This window comes from Eschrichtius robustus, chromosome 9, assembly GCF_028021215.1.
Source record: "Eschrichtius robustus isolate mEscRob2 chromosome 9, mEscRob2.pri, whole genome shotgun sequence".
NCBI classification, from domain to species: Eukaryota; Metazoa; Chordata; class Mammalia; order Artiodactyla; family Eschrichtiidae; genus Eschrichtius; species Eschrichtius robustus.
In genome coordinates, this window is record NC_090832.1 from 38128168 (window position 1) to 38152701 (window position 24534).

General features: G+C 35.5%; 1 protein-coding gene across 1 annotated transcript in view; it reads right to left on the reverse strand.

Moving 5' to 3' along the window:
• Positions 1-19359, reverse strand: part of NKAIN2 (sodium/potassium transporting ATPase interacting 2) — a 437604-nt gene extending 418245 nt beyond the window's left edge. Inside the window, exon 1 of the mRNA XM_068551153.1 lies at positions 19285-19359. The gene's annotated coding sequence lies outside the window, so the exon portion shown is untranslated. The remainder of the gene's footprint in view (positions 1-19284) is intronic.
• Between the last annotated feature and the right edge of the window lie 5175 nt (positions 19360-24534).

Below are 24534 nucleotides of genomic sequence, written 5' to 3' on the forward strand. Positions count from 1 at the left end.
TGCACTTTTGTTTGTTGGAAGATTTTTAATCACAGTTTCAATTTCATTACTTGTGATTGGTCTGTTCATATTTTCTATTTTTTCCTGGTTCAGTCTTGGAAGGTTATACCTTTATAAGAATTTGTCCATTTCTTCCAGGTTGTCCATTTTACTGGCATAGAGTTGTTTGTAGTAATCTCTTATAATCCTTTGTATTTCTGCAGTGTCAGTTGTGATTTCTCCTTTTTCATTTCTAACTTTATTGATATGAGTCCTTATTTTTCGTGATGAGTCTGGCTAATGGTTTATCAATTTTGTTTATCTTCTTAAAGAACCAGCTTTTAGTTTTATTGATCTATGCTATTGTTTTCTTTCTTTCTATTTCATTTATTTCTGCCCTGATTTTATGATTTCTTTCCTTCTGCTAACTTTGGGTTTTGTTTGTTCTTCTTTATCTACTCCCTTTAGGTGTAACGTTAGATTGTTTATTTGAGATTTTTCTTGTTTCTTGAGGTAGGCCTGTATAGCTATAAACTTCCCTGTTCGAACTGCTTTTGCTTCATCCCATAGGTTTTGGATCGTCGTGTTTGCATTGTCATTTGTCTCTAGGTATTTTTTTATTTCCTCTTTGATTTCTTCAGTGATCTCTTGGTTATTTACTAACGTATTGTTTAGCTTCCATGTGTTTGTGTTTTTTACGTTTTTTTCCCTGTTATTGATTTCTAATCTCATAGCGTTGTGGTCAGAAAAGATGCTTGATATGATTTCAGTTTTCTTAAATTTACTGAGGCTTGATTTGTGACCCAAGATGTGATCTATCCGGGAGAATGTTCCATGTGCATTTGAGAAGAAAGTGTAATCTGTGGTTTTTGGATGGAATGTCCGATATATATCAATTAAATCTATCTGGTCTATTGTGTCATTTAAAGCTTGTGTTTCCTTATTAATTTTCTGTTTGGATGATCTGTCCATTGGTGTAAGTGAGGTGTCAAAGTCCCCCACTATTACTGCATTACTCTCGATTTCCTCTTTTAGAGCTGTTAGCAGTTGTCTTATGTATTGAGGTGCTCCTATGTTGGGTGCATAAATATTTACAATTGTTATATCTTCTTCTTGGATTGATCCCTTGATCAGTATGTAGTGTCCTTCCTTGTCTCTTGTAACATTCTTTATTTTAAAGTCTATTTTACCTGATATGAGTATTGCTACCCCAGCTTTCTTTTGATTTCCATTTGCATGGAATATCTTTTTCCATCCCCTCACTTTCAGTCTGTATGTGTCCCTAGGTCTGAAGTGGGTCTCTTGTAGACAGCATATAGATGGGTCTTGTTTTTGTATCCATTCAGCAAGGCTGTGTCTTTCAGTTGGAGCATTTAATCCATTCACGTTTAAGGTAATTATCGATATGTATGTTCCTATGACCATTTTCTTAATTGTTTTGGGTTTGTTTTTGTAGGTCCTTTTCTTCTCTTCTGTTTCCCACTTAGAGAAGTTCCTTTAGCATTTGTTGTAGAGCTGGTTTGGTGGTGCTGAATTCTCTTAGCTTTTGCTTGTCTGTAAAGCTTTTGATTTTTCCATCGAAGCTGAATGTGAGCCTTGCCAGGCAGAGTAATCTTGGTTGTAGCTTCTTCCCTTTCATCACTTTAAGTATATCATGCCACTCCCTTCTGGCTTGTAGAGTTTCTGCTGAGAAATCAGCTGTTAACCTTATGGGAGTTCCCTTGTATGTTATTTGTTGTTTTCCCCTTGCTGCTTTCAATAATTTTTCTTTGTCTTTAATTTTTGCCAATTTGATTACTATGTTTCTCGGAGTGTTTCTCCTTGGGTTTATCCTGTATGGGACCCTCTGCCCTTCCTGGACTTGGGTGGCTATTTCCTTTCCCATGTTAGGGAAGTTTTTGACTATAATCTCTTCAAATATTTTCTCTGGTCCTTTCTCTCTCTCTTCTCCTTCTGGGACCCCTATAATGTGAATGTTGTTGCATTTAATGTTGTCCCAGAGGTCTCTAAGGCTGTCTTCATTTCTTTTCATTCTTTTTTCTTTATTCTGTCCCACAGCAGTGAATTCCGTCATTCTGTCTTCCTGTTCTTCTGCCTCAGTTATTCTGCAATTGATTCCTTCTGGGGTATTTTTCATTTCAGTTAGTGTATTTTCATCTCTGTTTGTTCTTTAATTATTCTAGATCTTTGTTAAACATTTCTTGCATCTTCTTGATCTTTGCCTCCAATCTTTTTCTGAGGTCCTGGATTGGCTTCACTATCATTATTCTGAATTCTTTTTCTGGAAGATTGCCTATCTCCATTTCATTTAGTTGCTTTTCTGGCGTTTTATCTTGTTCCTTCATCTGGTACATAGCCCTCTGCCTTTTCATCTTGTCTATCTTTCTGTGAATGTGGTTTTTGTTCCACAGGCTGCAGGATTGTAGTTATTCTTGCTTCTGCTGTCTGCCCTCTGGTGGATGAGGCTATCTAAGAGCCTTATGCAAGTTTCCTGATGGGAGGGACTGGTGGTGGGTAGAGCTGGCTGTTGCTCTGGTGAGCAGAGGTCAGTAAAACTTTAATCCGCTTGTCTGCTGATGGGTGGGGCTGGGTTCCCTCCCTGTTGGTTGTTTGGCCTGAGGCAACCCAACACTGGAGCCTACCAGGGCTCTTTGGTGGGGCTAATGGCGGACTTTGAGAGGGCTCACGCCAAGGAGTACTTCCCAGAACTTCTGCTTCCAGTGTCTTTGTCCTCATGATGAGGCACAGCCACCTCCCACCTCTGCAGGAGATCCTCCAACACTAGCAGGTAGGTCTGGTTCAGTCTCCTATGGTGTCACTGCTCCTTTCCCTGGGTCCCAATGTGCACACTACTTTGCGTGTGCCCTCCAAGAGTGGAGTCTCTGTTTCCCCCAGTCCTGTTGAAGTCCTGCAATCAAATCCTGCTAGCCTTCAAAGTCTGATTCTCTAGGAATTCCTCCTCCCATTGCCAGACCCCCAGGTTCGGAAGCCTGTCGTGGGGCTCAGAACCTTCACTCCAGTGGGTGGACTTCTGTGGTATAAGTGTTCTCCAGTTTGTGAGTCATCAACCCAGCAGTTATGGTATTTGATTTTATTGTGATTGACCCCCTCCTACTGTCTCACTGTGGCTTCTCCTTTGTCTTTGGATGTGGGGTATCTTTTTTGGTGAGTTCCAGTGTCTTCCTGTCGATGACTGTTCAGCAGTTAGTTGTGATTCCGGTGCTCTCGCAAGAGGGAGTGAGAGCGTGTCCTTCTACTCCACCATCTTGAAGCAATCTCACCCATAGGTTCTTCAGAACCATTTTTTTTTTTTTTTTTAGATTCCATACATATGTGCTAGCATATGATATTTGTTTTTCTCTTTCTGACTTACTTCACTCTGTATGACAGACTCTAGGTCCATCCATCTCACTACAAATAACTCAATTTCGTTTCTTTTTATGGCTGAGTAATATTCCATTGTATATATGTGCCACATCTTCTTTATCCATTCATCTGTTGATGGACACTTAGGTTGCATCCATGTCCTCACTATTATTTTAAGATATAGAAATTAAAAACTGAATAACAGTTAGGATAATGATAAAGAATAATATTTGCCAGTGATTTAGATGTGTGTAATTTTGACATATAAATTGAGGTTATACTCTGAAGATAGAGAAAAAAATTAATGTAAAGTCACTACATATGGGGATTTGTTTTTATTCATATTAGCATATTTTTTTTTAACATTTTCCAAAATGTATGTGTGTTTTCCTCATTTCAGTTTGAAGTAAACTTGAGGTTCCTCTCTTTTAAGGCAGTTTAGCAATTAAGACAAGCAAAAAAATCATTAAAAATCCTGAGGACAGCAATTCTAGTGAGTTTGAAAGACTGGCTTTCCTCTCTCTGGGAAGGGCACCTCTCCAGTAAGTGGACAGCTGCAGGAAAAATAATCGCAGATCCAACAGACCCCGGAGCTCTGAGGGGTGAGAGATGTGGCAGACAGATTGCTTGCATATGCTGCTCCAAGTCTTGTCTTTTCATGTTGTTTTTGCTTCTAACACATTCTGGGAGAATATAACTTGAAAGCTGGTCGAAATATGGTCAAATAATGATTTAGATTACAAAGTACTATGAGAATATGAAATTCTGAAGCCAAATTTCTTTCATTAATAATACTTCGTATAATCATTTACATTACTTTGTCAGTACAAATAAATTCCATTTTCTCCTTTTTTCTGAATATGCAATTATTTTCTTCCCCTCCTTTTTCAATCTTCATATGTCTTCAGATTTAGTAATTCCATAGTTATCAGGGAAAATACTAGGGTTTGTGTTCCATTTGTATTTTAGCTTGACTATTTGATAACATTTTCCAAATGGGATCATGTCACTTGTGTCCCTGTAGAGAAATTTGATCTTATGCAATACTCAAGAGGATGGAATCATTCAGAAAATAAAATGCTTATAACCAGGAAAGTGATCTAAACCTGGAAAATGTTATAACCCTGATAAATCACATTTATGATGTATTTTTTTCCTTTCTCACTTTTCTAGAATTAAATTTTTTTTAAAAATTTTATTTATTTATTTATTTTTTATTTATTTATGGCTGTGTTGGGTCTTTGTTTCTGTGCGAGGGCTTTCTCTAGTTGTGGCAAGTGGGGACCACTCTTCATCGCGGTGCGCAGGCCTCTCACTATCGCGGCCTCTTGTTGCGGAGCACAGGCTCCAGACGCGCAGGCTCAGTAATTGTGGCTCACGGGCCTAGTTGCTCTGCGGCATGTGGGATCTTCCCAGACCAGGGCTCGAACCCGTGTCCCCTGCATTGGCAGGCAGATTCTCAACCACTGCGCCACCAGGGAAGCCCCCCTTTCTCACTTTTCTAAAAGAAACACATAAAACTGCTACAACTTGAATTCTTAATAAACGATGGAATTAGTCACAGACTGAGGACCCATCTTTCCAGGGTTAGAAGACTGCAGTGAAATAGTCTTTTCTTATTATTTCATAAGCAATTAATACTTTATGGTTTTAACACTGTTCATCCACATTCGTTGTGTCTATTAGATAAAATTCAGCTATCTTTGTTTTCAAAACTGTGCTTCTGGCTTTACATTTTCTGAAGAATAACTTAAGAGAAAAAAATACCCAGCAGTACTAATTATTTGGTTATTTGGCAATATTAAACTCAGCTTTTTTTTTTCATTGAGAAGAAGGAAACAGGAAGCAAAGAACAAGAATTGGACTCATTATGCCTCACACTATGATGCCACAGTTAACGTACTATATAAATATGTTAAAAAGTGAGTCGTAGGGGGTCTGGATGTACAAAATGCTTAATGGATTAATTTTAGTGCTCATAAAATCAGAGTGCAAAAGCTCAAGTCCATCCATTTTGCAGGCTGCCTGATGAATCTGGTGTACCAGGCACACGCCGAGGAGGGCCACAGCCCCTCGGAGTGGCTGGCTAGCTACAGCTCTCTTCAGGAGCAATTGCAGATTGTGCCAAATTGTGTGATATTGGTTCCCCTCTTGGGACTAATTGAGAGCACCAAACTCATTCTCACTTGTGATTCAAATAAAAGATTTGAGGACCTGTCACTAGAGATTTTTCTGGCAGAGTGGAAAAGGGACAGAGTGTCCCTATGGTATCAATGCAGCTACTTCACTACAAAATGCCTAGTTTTTATAAAATGCCTATGAAAAAGATGACATTTTTTGAAATACCTCCTAATTACTTCAGTTTTATATATTACACTACCTATGAGCGTGAAAACCCTAGAGTCCTACAATTACCATTAGACTCATTCCTCTAGCAGGTTACATGTGCTAATGAAGGGGGAAAAAAAAGTAATTATAATTCTATAAATGGCTGTTTATTAGTGAGTCATCCTCCTCTTTTTACCCTTCTAAGCTGCTTTTCTGGATGCATCAGGCTGTGTACACATTTTGCTTTTTTAAATGTCGAAAACAAACTTTTAAAGAGGAGGAGGGGAAGTAGCACTTTGAGTGCTATGTTGGAATGAAAAGCAACTTCAAAATTTCTTCATGCAGTTCTCAGTCAGGAAAGAGATTTAAATAGTCTAGTTTTCTTTGTATTGCTTTACATTTAATAACAGTATTTACTAAACATTGCTCCCTGGTTACCTATAGTGAACTGAACTACTACTTCAACTGAATTTTCCATGTAAATTTTAACTATAGGACAGAATAGAGGAGGTTTGTTACCATATGAAAAGCATGGAATATAGTCACTTACTTGCTCTCTCTGGCCAAATAACCCTGGATGCTAGAAGCAGAAAAAATTGATTCATTTCACTATTTAATATCCTTTGAGTTGTATCTTTATATAATCTCCCACAGTTCATCAAAGCATCAATTGTCTCTGAGTGAATTCACAGACAAAGAGATTGACATTCTGCCCTCCAAAGCTAATTTGGCAACTGCCAATCCCAATTTAGTTGCCAAATGAGTTCCAGGGGTCATGTTAGGATGATGGTTCAGAGTGGAGAGGGGGATTTTGATAAGGTTCTCACAGACTGAGAACACACGAGGGGCTGGGGTGTACCATGCTGAAGTGGACATAATTCTCAAGTAAATTCTGCCAATATTTCAGGATCTAAGAGCCCACTTAATATGAGATCACTGTAATCTAGACAAATTATTTCAAGGTTTTAAAAAAATATACAGTGGTTTTCATTGTTCTTACCAAAAATTCAAATATTTCTAAATTTAAAGCCATGGAACTCTTAATGGAAACATATTCTTTCATTTTTTACATGGCTCTGTGAATAACAAACCTATAAAAAGTATAGCTGCTTTACTTTGGCATAGAATAAAAATTGCTGTTCTAGAATGATTTCTGACTAGGCTTTGAAGAGAAACAGGATGGCACTGGCTTAGACCAGGTTTGTATCTTCTTTCTTTTATTTCCAGCAGGATACTCTCTTGAAATATTAATCTCTGTGCTTTTATTTTTCATACTTAACTTTTGTAGACTTTACCTAGTGAGTCAGGGACATCCTTCTTGCTTCAAAGAGAATTACCATTGTTTTAATAGGAATGCAAAAAGAAAAAAGTAGTTAGAGCTTAATTTTTTTTTTTGACTTCCATATCAGAAATAATAGCTTTGAAACCAAAGCTTTTGATTAATGAGAAAATAAAAGGTTAACTGAACAAAGACTGGGTAAGGAAAACTGCACATAGTGTATTTCTTAATAACAAATTAGAAAGAGAGCAGATAAGACTGTATAAGCCCAAACCTACAGAAAATAGAGTCGGAGATGCTGCAGTCACAGAACAGTGTGTGTCTTTGAATGAGTAGCAGATCTTGGTCAATGTGGACAGCACCTGAGTCAGCATTCTGAGGATGTCACAATGAACTTTGCCAGCAGCATGGAGACCCAGGGGAGTCAATACTTGGAGACCATTCTGCTCTTCCAGGGAGCTCAGGTTGACTATTTTCATTGATCTGTGGGAAGACCGTCTACCGATATTTTACATGCATGATGCCTGTGAATCATCCAGCAGAAATAATGTTTGCTCATGCCCCAAGACTTTGCTTATGCTCATGGAGATTCCACTATGTGGAAGGTCCTCGTTTCAATACCCAAGACACTTTTAAGTCCCACAAAATAAAGTGTGGGATTCTTGACACCCACAGGGGCATCTGAAGGGGGAAATCAGCAAGAGGGAAAGACATCAAAGTAAGAAAGTACAAATTAGAGCAGCTAATTTACTAGAGCCATCTAGTTCTTGCAGAGAAAGAGAAAGCAACTCAAATATTAGAGAAAACAGCAAAATTGTGAAATGGTTTACATTGTTTTAACCACAAGAGTAAAGAAGGCAGAAATCCAAGTGGGAATTCTCAGATATCTTTGTGGCTCTCAATGACAGCTTCATGGAGCATATAAGACTTCTGCTACCCTGGGAATAAGGATCCTCGGCTTCTGGAAATTCAATTATAATTTTTAAAATGTATGCAAATAAAGTAAAATTAGAGGCATGGCCATTCATGGTCTAGTCAACTCCACCACGGACAAAGGTATGGGAAGGTTTCTGGAAAGAATTTTGTCACACAAATGAAGAATATATATGATTTGAGTATTAAAAGATGAATTTAAGCATAAATTCTCCCCAGAGCTCTGGGTAATCCAGTTTTTTGCTTTACTTGATACCGTGGTTAGAGTCAGTGTTAAGTAATAAATCTTCATATGCACACATATCACAATCTACAATGGGATCCCTGTTAAAAGGAAGCCAGAAACCAGGAACCTTCTTTGTGCTCTGTTTAAAGGTTCTGGGTAATCTAATCCATAAAAGCAAAGTATGGATGATGAACAGACAAAAATGTCATCAGTTAGGAATTTGTTACTGTATGTTTGCTACTAATGAATTATTTTAGTTCTTGTTGCGTGAAAATGCTTTTATTTCACCTTTATTGTTGAAGAATATTTTTGCAAGTTATGGAATTCTAGGTTGTCACTTTTAAAGCACATTAAAGGTGCCATTCAATTGCCTTCTAGAGTCACTCTTTCTGTAGAAAGGTCAATTGTCAGTCTTTTAGCTGTTCCTTTGAAGGTAATGGGTCTTTTATCTTTGGTGGCTGTTTTTTTTTTTTTTTTCTTCTTGGATTTTAATTTTCAACAGTGCTACTATTCTATATTTGGATGTGGTGTTCTTGGTATTTACTCCAGTTGAGATCTGAAAGTCGTCTTGAATCTGTGGGTTGATGTATTTAACCAGTTTTGAAAATACTCTATCACTTCAGATATTGCTTCTGTCCAATTCTGTCTTTCTTCTCCTGGCAATTCAATTATTTATATATTGCATCTTAGCTGAGCCCCATATGTTTCTGACATCCTTTTAATATTTGCATTCTTTTCTTTTTGTTTTTGTCAAACTCTCTCGGTGCTTCACTTTGGATATTTGCTATTGACCCATCATCCTCCAGTTCACCAATCTTGTCTTCTACTCTTTTAAATCTACCATCAAACACACTTAATGTGTTCTTACTTTTAAATGTTATACTTTTCAGTTCTAGAATTTCCATTTGATTCTTTATATAGATCCCAACCCTTTTAGGGTAAATTCTTCATCTTTCAGTCTATTATCTCCAGTTTTTCCCATTATTTTCTTCAACATTTTAAGTCCTTATCAGGTAATTACAATATCTGAATCATCTGTTGGTCTGTTTCAATTGTCTATTTTTTCCTTCACTTTCAGCAATGAGGTCCTCTCTTTTGGCATGTGTAGGAATTTTCAATTGCTGGATATGCATATAAATAAATGGTATAAGCTAATGCTATCTTTCTAGTAAGATATTTTCCCTTTCCCTAAACTAGACAGATAAAATGGTAGCTGATCAGCTCATTTCAATCAAGGACTGTGCTGAACTGAGCCTGGATTTTAGCCCCCATAATGTTTAGTGTGCCTCTCTTTTGACCCTGGCTTGTTCTCCATGTTTCTCAACTATAACTTGAGTTCATTCTGCACAGGCCCTCTCCTATCTTCAGTCTCCATTTTGTAAGACTGCCAAACAACTTAACTCTGCTTTTCGGTCTGTCCATTTATGCCTTTAGCCTTATAAAGAATTCATCAAATGCCCTAAGAAGAAATTTGTCCATCTGCCTGAGGCCCTTTCCCTTAAAACTATGCTGATTTATACAAAGCCCAGAAATAGCCTTCTATGGGTTTAAAACCTGGATTCGTAGCCTCCTTCCCTAACCAGAATTAGCAAATGCCCCCAGAGTACAGCACCTTCTAAAGGTCAATTCATCTCTTTGGGGCACTTACATTTCCAAAGTATCACTACTTCAGCACAGCTCTACTATTTTTCATTTGTTATTGTCCAAAGTTTACAATATACACACAAATTATAAATAATAAAAAATATGCATTTCTTACTTCATCTCATGGTCAATCTATAAAGATTTCTGTAGCCTCCCCCAACACAAAACAATTCTTTTCCTCTTTTATTCATATTTTGCAATAAACTTTGCCTTTTTTTCCTTCTCTGAGTAAGAAGTGAATTAAGGAAGTTGGATTCTTTGCGGATGATAAATCCTTTTGGACATGTTGCATTTAAGGTGACAATGGAATTGACATGACACAAGCAGAAAGTTGGAGATGTGGGACTTTAACTTAGCAACAAGGTCAGGACTGAAGATATAGATATAGATCTGGCAGACAAGTGTAGAGATGATAGCTTAAATTATGACAGTGAACTGCATTTTCAAGTGAAAGAATGTAAACAGAGAAGTAGAAAGGTCCAAAGATCCGACTCCTCATTTTAGGGGCCTTAAAACGAAGTGGAACAAGTAAGCAAACAAAAGAGAACTGAAGAAGAAAATAAGCAGTTTAATTCAATGCACTATTAAGGGAAACAAGAGACCGAGGCAGTTACAGTTTGACAAGATTACAAAAGGTTGGTTCATTTCTATTTTGGGGGAAATTTACATTATATTTAATTCTTAATAACATGTAGGACATTTATCCTACATCCAAAAGCAAAATCTATTTTGAAGGCTTGAGAAATCATTTTTTTTCCTAATTCATTTAATGACAGTTAATTGAAGTTTTCTTAGACTATATGCATTTTATAATAAGAAAAGAAACAAAAAAATATGAATCCAATCAATTGTCCTCTTGATTATTTGTTAAATTTAGTCTTAAATCTATTATCACAGGTATTCTTTGTTTATTAATAATTGTACAGATTTCTTTACTTTTTGAAGAGCACCATTAATTCAAGTTAAAAATGATTATAGGGCCTCCCTGGTGGCGCAGTGGTTGAGAATCCGCCTGCCAATGCAGGGGACACGGGTTCGAGCCCTGGTCTGGGAAGATCCCACATGCCGCGGAGCAGCTGGGCCCGTGAGCCATAATTACTGAGCCTGAGCGTCTGGAGCCTGTGCTCCGTCCGCAACAAGAGAGGCCGCGATAGTAAGAGGCCCGCGCACCGCGATGAAGAGTGGTGCCCGCTTGCCACAACTAGAGAAAGCCCTCGCACAGAAACGAAGACCCAACACAGCCATAAATAAATAAATAAAAATTAAAAAAATAAAAAAGATATCTTATAAAAAAAAAAAAGATTATAAGAGATGTCTCTCCATACCACCTTTTTTCATATGAAATCATAAAAGAAAATTTTGATACAAGCATTGATTTCACTGAGCTGAAAATATCCAAATATCAGATACCTTTTAAAATGAATAATTCATTTTTTAAATAAAAGGAATAAAACTGGGATTGTTGTAATAGTACATTTTTTCACACAGCACTTGCAAATGGTTTCAAGGATTTCTGCCCATTGCCTACATTGTATGACAGGTTTTATCCGCTTCCTGTCTCTTTTGTTTACAAGAGAGCAATTTTATTTCTCAAAGCTTAAATAAGCCACATTTTTTTTTAACATGTTTACTGGAGTATAATTGCTTTACAATGGTGTGTTAGTTTCTGCTTTATAACAAAGTGAATCAGCTATACATATACATATATCCCCATATCTCCTCCCTCTTGCATCTCCCTCCCATCCTCCTTATCCACCCCTCTAGGTGGTCACAAAGCACTGAGTTGATCTCCCTGTGCTATGTGGCTACTTCCCATTAGCTATCTATTTTACATTTGGTGGTGTATATATGTCCATGCCACTCTCTCACTTCGTCCCAGCTTACCCTTCCCCCTCCCCGTGTCCTCAAGCCCATAATCTGCGTCTGCATCTTTATTCCTGTCCCTAGGTTTTTCAGGACCTTTTTTTTTTTTTTTAAGATTTCATATATATGTGTTAGCATATGGTATTTGTTTTTCTCTTTCTGACTTACTTCACTCTGTATGACAGACTCTAGGTCTATCCACCTCACTACAAATAACTCAATTTCGTTTCTTTTTATGGCTGAGTAATATTCCATTGTATATATGTGCCACATCTTCTTTATCCATTCATCTCTGGATGGACACTTAGGTTGCTTCCGTGTCCTGGCTATTGTAAATAGACCTGCAATGATAATTGTGGTACATGACTCTTTTTGAATGATGGTTTTCTCAGGGTATATGCCCAGTAGTGGGATTATTGGGTCATATGGTAGTTCTATTTTTAGTTTTTTAAGGAACCTCCATACTGTTCTCCATAGTGGCTGTATCAGTTTACATTCCCAGCATCTGTGCAAGAGGGTTCCCTTTTCTCCACAGCCTCTCCAGCATTTATTGTTTGTAGATTTCTTGATGATGGCCATTCTTACTGGTGTGAGGTGATACCTCATTGTACTTTTACTTTGCATTTCTCTAATGATTAGTGATGTTGAGCATCCTTTCATGTGTTTGTTGGCAATCTGTATATCTTCTTTGGAGAAATGTCTATTTAGTCTTCTTTCCATTTTTGGATTGGGTTGTTTTTCGGATATTGAGCTGCATGAGCTGCTTGTATATTTTGGAAATTAATCCTTTGTCAGTTGCTTCGTTTGCAAATATTTTCTCCCATTCTGAGGGTCGTCATTTCGCCTTGTTTGTGGTTTCCTTTGCTGTGTAAAAGCTTTTAAGTTTCGTTAGGTCCCATTTATTTTTGTTTTTATTTCCATTTCTCTAGGAGGTGGGTCAAAAAGGATCTTGCTGTGATTTATGTCATAGAGTGTTCTGCCTATGTTTTCCTCTAAGAGTTTGATAGTATCTGGCCTTACATTGAGGTCTTTAATCCATTGTGAGTTTATTTTTGTGTATGGTGTTAGGGAGTGTTCTAATTTCATTCTTTTACATGTAGCTGTCCAGTTTTCCCAGCACCACTTATTGAAGAGGTTGTCTTTTCTCCATTTTATATTCTTGCCTCCTTTATCAAAGACAAGGTGACCATATGTGCGTGGGTAAATCTCTGGGCTTTTTATCCTGTTCCATTGATCTATATTTCTATTTTTGTGCCAGTACCATACTGTCTTGATTACTGTAGCTTTGTAGCATAGTCTGAAGGCAGGGAGCCTGATTCCTCCAGCTCCATTTTTCTTTCTCAAGAGTGCTTTGGCTATTTGGGGTCTTTTGTATTTCCTCACAAATTGTGAAATTTTTTTGTTCTAGTTCTGTGAAAAATGTTCCTCCCTCTGCTATATTTTGGAAGAGTTTGAGAAGGATAGGTGTTAGCTCTTCTCTAAATGTTTGATAGAATTCGTTTGTGAAGCCATCTGGTCCTGGGCTTTTGTTTTTTGGAAGATTTTTAATCACAGTTTCAATTTCAGTGCTTGTGATTGGTCTGCTTATATTCTCTATTTCTTCCTGGTTCAGTCTCGGAAGGTTGTGCTTTTCTAAGAAGTTGTCCATTTCTTCCAGGTTGTCCATTTTATTGGTATATAGTTGCTTGTAGTAATCTCTCACGATCCTTTGTATTTCTGCAGTGCCAGTTTTTACGTCTCCTTTTTCATTTCTAATTCTATTGATTTGAGTCTTCTCTCTTTTTTTCTTGATGAGTCTGGCTAATGGTTTATCAATTTTGTTTATCTTCCCAAAGAACCAGCTTTTAGTTTTATTGATCTTTGCTATTGTTTCCTTCATTTCTTTTTCATTTATTTCTGATCTGATCTTTCTGATCTCTTTCCTTCTGCTAACTTTGGGGTTTTTTTGTTCTTCTTTCTCTAACTGCTTTAAGTGTAAGGTTAGGTAGTTTATTTGAGATGTTTTTTATTTCCTGAGGTAGGACTGTATTGCTATAAACTTCCCTCTTAGAACTGCTTTTGCTGTATCTCATAGGTTATGGGTCGTCATGTTTTCATTTTCATTTGTTTCTAGGTATTTTTTGATTTCCTCTTTGATTTCCTCAGTGATCTCTTGGTTATTTAGTAGTGTATTGTTTAGCCTCCATGTATTTGTATTTTTTACAGATTTTTTTCCTGTAATTGATATCTAGTCTCTCAGCATTGTGGTTGGAAAAGATACTTGATATGATTTCAATTTTCTTAAATTTACCAAGGCTTGATTTGTGACCCAAGATATGATGTATCCTGGAGACTGTTCCATGAGCACTTGAGAAGAAAGTGTATTCTGTCATTTTTGGATGGAATGTCCTATAAATATCAATTAAGTCCATCTTGTTTAATGTATCACTTAAAGCTTGTGTTTCCTTACTTATTTTCATTTTGGATGATCTGTCCATTGGTGAAAGTGGGGTGTTAAAGTCCCCTACTACGACTGTGTTACTGTTGATTTCCCCTTTTATGGCTGTTAGCATTTGCCTTATGTATTGAGGTGCTCCTATGTTGGGTGCATAAATATTTACAATTGTTATATCTTCTTCTTGGATTGATCCCTTGATCAGTATGTAGTGTCCTTCTTTGTCTCTTGTAATAGTCTTTATTTTAAAGTCTCTTTTGTCTGATAGGAGAATTGCTACTCCAGCTTTCTTTTGATTTCCATTTGCATGGAATATCTTTTTCCATCCCCTCACTTTCAGTCTGTATGTGTCCCTAGGTCTGAAGTGGGTCTCTTGTAGACAGCATATATACGGGTTTCGTTTTTGTATCCATTCAGCCAGTCTATGTCTTTTGGTGGGAGCATTTAATCCATTTACATTTAAGGTAATTATCGATATGTATGTTCCTATTAACATTTTCTTAATTGTTTTGGGTTTGTTATTGTAGGTCTTTTCCTTCTCTTATGTTTCTTGCTTAGAGAAGTTCCTTTAGCATTTGTTGTAAAGCTGGTTTCGTGGTGCTGAATTCTTTTAACTTTTGCTTGTCTGTAAAGGTTTTAATTTCTCCATTGAATCTGAATGAGATCCTTGCTGGGTAGACTAATCTTGGTTGTAGGCTTTCCCTTTCATCACTTTAAATATGTCTTGCCACTCCTTTCTGGCTTGCGGAGTTTCTGCTGAAAGATCATCTGTTAATCTTATGGGGATTCCATTGTATGTTATTTGTTGTTTTTCCAATGCTGCTTTTAATATTTTTTCTCTGTATTTAATTTTTGATAGTTTGATTAATATGTGTTTTGGTGTGTTTCTCCTTGGATTTATCCTGTATGGGACTCTCTGCCTTTCCTGGACCTGACTGACTATTTCCTTTCCCATATTAGGGAAGTTTTTGACTATCATCTCTTCAAATATTTTCTCAGTCCCTTTCTTTTTCTCTTCTTCTTCTGGGACCCCTATAATTTGAATGTTGGTGCATTTAATGTTGTCCCAGAGGTCTCTGAGACTGTCCTCAGTTCTTTTCATTTTTTTTTCTTTATTCTGCTCTGCAGTATTTATTTCCACTATTTTATCTTCCAGGTCACTTATCGGTTCTTCTGCCTCAGTTATTCTGCTATTGATTCCTTCTAGAGAATTTTAAATTTCATTTATTGTGTTGTTCATCGTTGTTTGTTTGCTCTTTAGTTCTTCTAAGTCCTTGTTAAAGGTTTCTTGTATTTTATTCATTCTGTTTCCAAGATTTTGCATCATCTTTACTATCATTACTCTGAATTCTTTTTTAGGTAGACTGCCTATTTCCTCTTCATAAATAAGCCACATTCTTACATAGCTTTTTTACATACCACATTTTTAAATGACAATGTATATCTAGATCTCAGTAGCAACTATCAAATTTATTAAAACATGACAGCTTTCTAGACGTTGCTATTAAAAGCATTCATTAGGTATAATTAATTGCTCTAGAGCATGTTTAACAAGATAAGTTTCTGATAATATAATGAAGCCCAAGGGTTATATACCTGCATCCCTAGTATACAAACAAATTGGGTTGTTTTAAGTGTAAAATAATCCCTTGGTTACTCTTGTATGAACTGTAAGTTAATTATTTTATTTCTAAAGATAGGTGGTGCATCATTCACTAATGGTGCCCATAAATTACGAAAGTAGAAACTGAGACCTCAAAATAGTCATATAAAGAAAAATGTTAGGATATAATTTCAGCTAAGAGTAGTTTACAATTATAACACACCCAACAGAATACAGTTTTTTGCAGATAGCAGTAGAGCGCTAATTTTTTTCCTGTGTGTAACTATTCAAAAACTATTTCATAAAGTTCATTTTCCCAGGTGATGAATCTAATAGGTGAATTACCATATTATATGTGTTTTCCTTCTAACAGTGCACTTTGAAGTTAACTACAGAACAAACAGATCTCTTCTCTTTTCAAAATAACTCAATTCAGTTAATAACTGGGATTAGTTTGCATTTCTATTTGATCTGTGAGCAAGAAAATCACAATTGACCAGAATAATCCAACAACACAGTAAGACTATTTACATCAGGAATTCTCAAAACTATTAATCCAGTAGTCCAGGTCACATTTAATGCTCAAAGGCAGTTGCCTACAAAGTTAGCAAACACTTTGGGTTACAAATTAATGTTATCTCTGTTTCATTTAATGTTATCTCTGTTTCATTAACAGAACACCTATTAAAATATCACCCCAGAAAGTAAGAAACTATAGGATGTTTCAGGATATTTAGTTATAACACTAATATCTAAAGCATTAATATAAATAGTGTGGAAATAGTTATTATGCAATGTATATGTTTATTTGTTCCTACCATATTATGTGCTAATTTATATGACATTCCCAATATTTTATTAATATCATTGAGATAAAATTTTTAAAAAGAAATTTCTCTGGTTGATTAGTTTTATTTTTCCTTGAATCTCACAGGGATAATCATTAAAATATATTAATAAATATTTTAATAATAATGTTGGATTTACACAGAATTTTTGATGAAAAATATATTATCTATACAATTATGGGTACAAAGAAAACTGAATATCAACCAGGTCAGTCCTGTGTACCATATTATTGTAATTAAGCCGTTTCATTCCTGAAGGTCCACACTGGCTTCGTTAATGATGCTAATATCTATTTCTCTCATAAGTACATGGCAGATAGTTTAGCAGAAAAAGCAGAAAAGACACTGGAAAAGGACAACAAAAAATTCTAAACTCTAACGGGTAACTCAAGTTTGCCTTAATATTTTACCACTTTTTATCATTTCTTGCCGATATTCATTACGAAGAAATCAATTCTTTACAAAATGTTTTATGGAAACAAACACACTTCTCTCACATATATAAAGATCACAGAATTTCTTCCCTGCTTCTGTTTCCCATATTTATCCCTCAGCCTCAAACAAACTGACCCATTCATATGGTCAAATTATTTTATTTTTTGGGTGAGGTGAGGGAAAAAAGTGGTTTATATTCTGTAACCGAAGTATTATCAGCAGTTTCAGGAGTCCCATTTTTGAGCTTTCATATATCTGTACATTTTTCAATCACCATTGCTTATTTCTGGCACTCTGTTACTTGAAGAATGTGAGGCAGCTGCAGAAGCTAAAGAATTAAATGGCATAAATATACCTTTCTCAAACCCTTTGAGCAGGAAAGGGAGGAAAATCCCAGTACAGATAACAATATAACTTTGCCCTTTATGGTTTTCCTTTAGATTATTTGTTAAAAGGAAATTATTAAATTTTCATGTGCTCTGCAGAGTCTAGCCTTGGCTTATAAGATGAAAAGAAAAGGAAATATTATTAACTGCTTCACTGCCATGGGATAGTCATTACCTGCCTGTGTGCATTAGAAGAATTCTTAGTCATTTGGGTTGCAACTCTCTTGAACTCTAATGTTTTAGGATGTGTCCTCGTTATGGTTTCAATGCCCATGTCCAAGGTCATGGGATCACAAGCTTTATTTTGTGTCTGCAGTCATCACATGGAGCAGTGAGAAAAATTACACATTTGTGCAGCCAGCTTGACTCAGATTTCTCCCTCTTTTTTTTTAATATTAAACAAACTCTGATCTGCTAGATCATCTTACTCAGCCAATATGCCTGAATACCTGTCCTCCAATTATTAAGGTGATTATTTAAAATTGAAAATATCATTAAAAGTCATTTTAGTGAGGAATCTCTTTGAACAAAGTGGATTATACAGCAGAGATATATAAATTGGGTAAGGAATTCAAGTCCTGGGAATGTGAGCTTTAAGCAGAAAATGAAGTGTCTTTCCTAGAGCCACCTGAACAATTCCTTTTCATTGGTCACGGCATGTTCAGGAAAGGACTGCCTCCTGCTGAGAGTGTGGAGTATGATGACCGGCAAGAATACAGAAATGCCACCCACCAGGGCAGACACTGCCGAGGTCCACAATGAGGACTTGTCCAAAATCTGCTCATAAAACTACAGGTTCCAGAAGCCTTGGGTCTATTTCATATGATAACGTCACCCTCTTATTTTATCTTTCATCATTTGAAATTGAAAAAAAAGTCAAGATTATTTATACTCAATATCATAGTTAAATAATAAATAAACATACTTGAAAATGCTCAGAGTGCTTTGGGAAACTCCTGTATGCTAGATTATAAATGTGTATTACCATCACCCCATCCCCCACCCACCAAGATATATAGCCCTGCAAAGGTAGTTCCTGGCGACTTTTTAGCTCTTTTAGCCTTTGAAAGCAGGTTATCATCTCTGGGTTTTAAAAATGTCAACATCTTTGCAGGGTCTTTCTGATCTAAGGGATAGAGAGGTAAAAGAACATTTTACAATCTCTATCTTTTAAAGTTAATATGAAGAAGTACAAGTTTACAACTCTCTCAAGTGTCTCAAGCAAGATTTACTACTACTTTGAATGGATTATCTCATTTGACTTATTTGCTGTTAATTGCATTCCAAAAGAAGAAGGATGTTGGTTTTAGAGATCTACAAACTGCATTATTTCAATAGTAAGGCATTTATGTTAGAAATATAATAGCAAGACACATGCAAACACACATACATACAAACACTCATACAAGGACAGCACAAAATAAAGAAACCTAAATGAAAATGTAAGTATTTTAAGTCCTTCCTAGATTATTTTAGAATAAAATGTCTATTTTATTCATTTATGTAATAAATTATATCCCTCTGGTAACAGTTTTATTCGACTAAAACCCATTAATTATTTGAATTATTACATTGCTATTTGGGTCCAATCAGGAAAGTCTTTATCAGAGTAATAAGCCAACTAAGTGATTTCAAAAATCTTCAAGATTTTATCTCTGAAAAACTTCCTACTCTGCTTCAGAAATCTCTTACAAGTCAATGTTTTAAAAGTACACAGTATGGTCACCGTAATAATCAATATTTCATTTAGTTTTGCTTAAAATAATAAAATGACATTTTTGTGACACACTGAAGTGTTTCTTTGATGGTAGAAACGCAGAGAGATAGATGAGGACATCTTTCAATTTACCTTCATTCGAGGCGCATCTAAGTGACAAGAGTAGGGTGAGACTCTGCCTTACTTAGGAAGAGGCTTGTTAACACACAACTGATGACTCAGGCAAATCAGATGGCAAATTACCTTTGAGAGGTCCCCAGCCTCCAAATAGAAGCAGATAACAAACACATTCCACGTAACCCAGAGGACTAGCCAGACAGCATACTGTAGAAAAGCAAGAAAAATAACATAATTAATTTTGAATCAACTGAGTAAGATTTAAATAGAACTTGAACTTTTGAACACCAAATCTTAAGATTAGTGGAAAATACTAGATATTGTTTCTTTCTAAGGAACAGGATAAGATGTACATTTATCTCTAGTTTGATTTTTTTCCTCACTGTAATGGACTCTTATAGTACTACAGCTCAAACTTGCTTAGGGATCATTTTTTTGGTTTTTAGACAAAAGAAATAGTAGTCCACATTTCTGTTTTAAGAGGGAATGGTTGTGGTTTCTAGCCATCTGAAAAAAACGATGCCCCAGTAGATATATCAACTACAACACATTTAAAAGAGAACGCTTATCTTCCTTTAGCAAGATCAACCCAATGTTTGATAACATGTAGCCTTTCCCCAAGTTATCTAGGGTCATCTTCAAATCAGTTTTCATACCTCTGTCCCATCTAATCAGCTTCTCTTTGGCATCTTCTTTCCATTTATCCTTTCACCTTCTTATTTTATCCTCTCATGCTCTCCCACTTTAGTGACCTCTAGTTATTATCTCTAATTTTATTCTGTTGTCTATTCGGTGTGTTTTCTTCATCAATGACAAAATTTTCTTACCAAGACACAGTTCTGAGCATTCAGTTAACCAAAACTTATTAAGTCCCTAGAAGGAAACATGCTAGAAGGACACTGAGGATACAAAGACCAATGATAAATTCTCCCTGAATTCAAGTCAAATGAAAGAGGTAGATTAGAAAAGAGATGATTCTTATACAAAAATCATAAAAGGGTATATAGTCTGAGCTCAAGGAAAGAAGACGGGAAACGTGTATAAACTATGATGAGAAAAGGTAGTCCTGCAACGTTTAACAGAAGAGGTGAAACACCTTCCGTAAGAGGTGAACCAAACTAATTTATCGATTTTACCAAACTGCAGTGTGGGGGATTGGAAAGGCCATGGTGGGAGGTTGCAGTAAACAAAGAAAGCAGCAGGTGTGAACTTAAAAAAAATGGAACAAGAGGCTACCATGTCATTTCTCTGTTAAATGAATACCAATGGCTCCCATTCTTTATATGGTGAGTTCCAAAATCTTTATTTTATAGTTCAAGGACCTCCATGATCTTGTACCATGTTATCTTTTCAGACACACGTTTCAGTTCATCTTTCAAGTCATTATGGACTATGGACACATTGGATTACTTGTTGCTCCATATACATGGAAAGCTATTTCTCACCTCTATGCCATTTTAATAATTCTATCTTTTAATAATTTTCATTTTAATAATTTTACTTTCCCTAAGTACTCCTCTTACCATCTATCAATTTTTATTTTTCTTCAGAAGTCAATATAAATATCATCTCTTGAGTGATATCCAATTAGAAATGGTGTATCCCTGCCTTGTGCTCCAATAAGATCTTGCTTGCTCGAATTCGATTCCAAATGTCTTATATCTAATTATTTGCATATTTTCCCCAGTGCACAATGATAAGCTCCTTGAGAGAAAAGACTCTTTCAATTAATGCTTATATCTCTAAGTTGCTAACTTAGTACTCTGCACAAAACAGGTACTCAGTAAATATTTTGTAAGTCAATCAATGAATGAGGAACAATACAGAAAAAAATCTTAACTATTTTCAGAAGCAGAACTCCTTCTACCGATCCCAGATCTGGTTTTTATGAGAATTCTATGATCATTCATGTAGTGTGAGGACTGAGAGCCCTAAATGATAAGTTTATATAACAATAAACACTGACTCCACTGTTTTCCGGGGGATGCATTCATCTAACTGTTGAATATGTGCACTGCTCGTTGAGAACAAAATAAGAGCAAAACTAAATGATCCAACACAAAAGAAGGGGTTTGAGAAGTGAAGGCTGCGTACTGGAAATAGGGTCAGGAAGCTAAGCAGGCTGGGGCGTGGAACTTAAGTTTTAGAGCAGAGATCTAATGAGATGTCTAAATTTGGTCCATATTATAAAGTAGAAACTTGTTTCACAAATTTTTTTAAATATTAAAATCTAGACTTACTGGGTTGTTTTGCAGATTTGGATATTAGTTTTAGAAATATAATGAAGTGCTGGGTCCCACTTTAAGAGTAAGTAGGTGAGGAAAAAAAAAGTGCTTGTAAGTTCCTGTGACTTGGTTTATATGAGTGTAAGAAAGAATGAAAGCATGATCGACTGAAGTGTTTGACCATGTTCTTCGTTCCTGGTGACACACTTTCCCTACATTATTTATAATGGAGAGATAAGTAAGCACTATTTACTAAAAAACAAAGTAGCAAGATAAGTAAAATATTTGGTAAGAGTGGATGAAACACACTGTATAACATATATTATATATTCCTGAAAGTTTGTCATTGGTAGTTAGGTTTCCTGACGAGGCATTAAAGAATGTCAATAGAAAAGCTATATCTTTTCTATTTTGCAACTGAAATTATATTTTCAGATCATAAAATGCTGAAAATATTATCTGCGTCTATGTGGTACACATGGCATAATCACTATTTCATTATATGTTGAATATATAGTAAGAATTTGGAATTTTCTTCCAGATAAACTTAGACATCACTCATACTAAGTTATGCATTTATGTGTATGTGTAAATGTAAATTATACTTAGTTTGGTTAAAAAAATGAAGCTGACAAAATTATGCTTTAGTCACCAAAATTAATAATTTTAGGGAAAGACAGGTAAGATAATGGGTCACATGCAAATAAATTGCACATAGAGATTAAGAACTTGCGACCTAAAGTTTGCGTCACTTAGGAGCTCTGTGGCTACATGCAAGTCTCACTACTCTTTAGTTTCCTCAAACGTAAAATAGTCTTTTATTACGATGATTATGTTATATTATCCCCTCTCCTTGTTTCAGTAATATGGAAGTAATCCTCACATTTTAATCTCCTTAGAATACTAAAAAAATATACTTTTTACATTAACTTTTGCAAAATATTTTTTCCACCTAGTTGAACTTGCAATCTAGACTTTATTCCTTAATGAAACATGTTCTTCCCTAGAATAAGTTTCTTTTTTGATACATGAATGCCAATATTGATAGATGGATGACACTTTATAAAGCAAACCTTTTTTCATTTGGTTTCATTAAAACAATAATTTATTATTTATGGTTGACCATACTACATAATTATAAAGCATTTTCTATATCATACCTTATGAGTTGCTCTTTCATGGTATTTTTAGTAATGATTTTGTTCTTTTTTATCCCATTTCTCCTAGAGTAATCCAAAACGATATGTCCAGAAGGAACATAGTAAATGTTCCTTCTATATCTTTGCATTTATTTGCATTATTTTCATTTTATTGCATATTTAATTACAAACCAGTTAGCCTACAATGCACTCTACTTCGCTAAGGATTTACAAAAGAGAATTATCACCTTTAGTGGTGTGGCCCCTTTAATAAACACATATGCAAATATATATAAATGGTTTAAATTATATTAGTGACTTTCTCTTTAAAACTATCACAGTTTAGAGAACTACTATTCAGTAATATCATAATTATTAGAACAGGGGTCCCCAACCCCTGGGCCATGGACCGGGGCCACCCAGCAGGAGGTGAGTGGCGGGCAAGTGAGTGAAACTTCACCTGCTGCTCCCCATTGCTCGCATTACCACCTGAAGCATCTCTCCCACCCCCCCGACCCCTGGTCCATGGAAAAATTGTCTTCCACGAAACCAGTCCCTGGTGTCAAAAAGGTTGGGGGCCGATGTTTAGAAGACGAAAGAGCCTAGTACAATTCAAGTACCAGCCACATTTCATAAGTGCTTAATTAGAAAAAGAGTTGGGGCAGTGAATCAGTTCATATTTATTAAGCACCAGCTGGATGCAAGTGACTATAACAGATGCTGTAGAGAAACATTACAAGATATAACTGAGTTGCTTACTCCCCTAAAATGATTTATGTTTACCATTGATATGCAATTGGTGTAATCTATAGGAACGTTTTCAGGTATCATTATTTTTTACTAGAAAGCAACACTCATATAAGTTTACCAATATCACTGATATTTTGCTGCTAGTATGAAAGTAATAACGTAATCGGTTCTGATGAACTATGATAGAAGCATTCCTAAGAAGCATTGTATTAGCAAATCTGTCTTAAAAACAACTCCTTTAAGCAATATTTTAGAATTATTAACAATCAAGTGTTTTAATACTGACAGTGAGAATATTTTAATAGATATACATGTATACCCATAAAACAAATATCCCTGGTCAAAATGATTGGACTACAGTCACCTTTTGCTCAAAGCTAATTATATTTTAGCTTTATTTTCTCATTTTCAACAGCAGCATCATTTAATCTGCTTAGGCATTCTTATCACTTTCTCATCCATTGTTATAATAAAAAAGAACAAAAGTGGCCCAAATAAAGCAGCTTATTTTCTAATTCTTGATCATCTTATGACCAGTGACAGTCTGCTTTATGATGTAAATCCTGTCTCCTAATTCATAAATCCTGTTACATCTACTTCATGCTATATAAACTTTCACTTAAAAGAAATAGCTAAAGAAAATACACTACTATTACAATTATTAGTTTGATAATTAGCCAGAATCTGATAAAAATCCAATTCTAATCACAGATCACACTGCAGATCATTTAGAAGGGCAGGTTTCTACCTTCCTATTTTACCAGTGCTGCTATTATATGCTCAAGTTTCCTTGTGATTTTATGTTTATGCACACATTTTTAATGACAACCATTTTATAATAAGATTATATTTTCCCTCAATTACAGAAATTTCTTATTGCAGAAAATCTTTAAAATTTTGAACATCATAGACAGGAAATTGAGAAAATACCATACTTAGATATAATCACTGGTATCATTTTATTGTATATGTTTCCATATACACTTTTTTTCTATGAATATGTTTCAGTCATATATGTTTAAATAGGAATCTTGCTCTATATTCTGTTACCTGATTTTTTTGCACTTGATTAAAATGTCTCATTGAATATTCTGTAACATATGTTACACTGCAAAGATGCAGTGAGTTACTCAACTAATTCTCTACTATTTGATTTTGTGCTTTTCCTATTGTTCTATTTTGATCAATTACTATAAATTTGGATTTTGCTTAAAAATTTTTAGTTTAGTTTGACATATTAAATCATACCTGAAAATATTTTG